The sequence below is a fragment of the Pteropus alecto genome, unplaced genomic scaffold (genome assembly GCF_000325575.1).
Source record: "Pteropus alecto unplaced genomic scaffold, ASM32557v1 scaffold101, whole genome shotgun sequence".
Classification (NCBI taxonomy): domain Eukaryota; kingdom Metazoa; phylum Chordata; class Mammalia; order Chiroptera; family Pteropodidae; genus Pteropus; species Pteropus alecto.
The window spans coordinates 15,782,022-15,783,293 of NW_006432945.1; positions in this window are offsets into that span (position 1 = coordinate 15,782,022).

Genomic DNA, 1,272 nt, shown 5'->3' on the forward strand with positions numbered 1-1,272 from the left:
TGTGTGACATCCACCGAAACACCTACTTCACAACTCTGTGTGGTAGAAATAAGTGTTCCTATTTTGCAAATGAATAGACAGACCTAGAGCGATTAAGTAATATCTATAAGGTCACTTAGCGAGTAAATTTGAGGAGCTACTGGCTAAGCCCAGAGCCACCTGCCTCCAAAGCCCACGGTTTTTCCTTCATATCAATTACTTCTTTTGTGGTAATGGAAAAAAGCACAATCGGTCATGGACTAAGAAGTTGGATTACGAGACATTTCATGTTTGCCCGAAGCAAATAAAACCTTTCTCATATTTTCTCTGTGTCTTCCCTGTTGATTCCAGATTCTTTGATCACGGGCATGTATACCCAGGACAATATATGATTTTTAAAAAGAAGAAGATTATCTTCTGAAGCTTGGTGAGGTCCCTACGGGGAGTGCTGTCATGGTCACCCTCAAATGTCAGGGGCAGATGCAGCCTAATAGGAATTACGAGGCCAGCTGTTGTGTTATGTCATTAGACTTTCGAAACCAACTGGGAAAAATCTACTTTTGCCAAGAGGCAAGTCTCCAGGCTCTGCAACAAATATCAATTCCAATTTAGTTGAAGTTGCACAGGGCTATTTTTTTTCTGTTTCTCATGGTTCCAGAAGGATTCTCTGGTTGGAGCGTCACTTGATGTGTGCCATATTTTTTCATCTAGATGAAGAAGATGCACATCTACTCACGCCCTCTCGGTTCTGAGCTGGGGCACACATTTTCAACTTAGATCGAAGATGTGCGTTTGTTCCTGCCCTCTGAACCACAGCTGGAGCATAACACTCGTTGGGACTTTGAGCTGAGAACAGTGCATAATCTGCAGAACCAATCATCTGGCCTTAGACAATGGAAAAAGAATTATAATTTGTTATTCTCTCTTGTGAATAGTTATATTGTCCAGTCAAGGTTATTAGCCATCCAGAAATACACAAGTGGTTCTCCTTGGCAAAACTTGAGTTTGAGTTTGATGGCAACTCTGATGATTTCATAGTGTTTTAGAGTCGTGGAGTGTTAACGTTGGAAAGGACCTTGGCGATCACGTGATCTAAGCACCTCATTTTGCAGATGGGGACGTTGGCGTTCAGCGATGTTTCAAGGTGGCCAGAGTCATAAAGCTAGCGTCCGAGCCGGTCCTGGAAGTCAGAGCTTCTGGTCCCAGTTGAGTCCCCTTTTGATTACCACACAGCTGCCTCCTTTTACTTAGTTGAGATGTCAAAAGCCATTTGCTCTTCTTACTCTGCCAGCC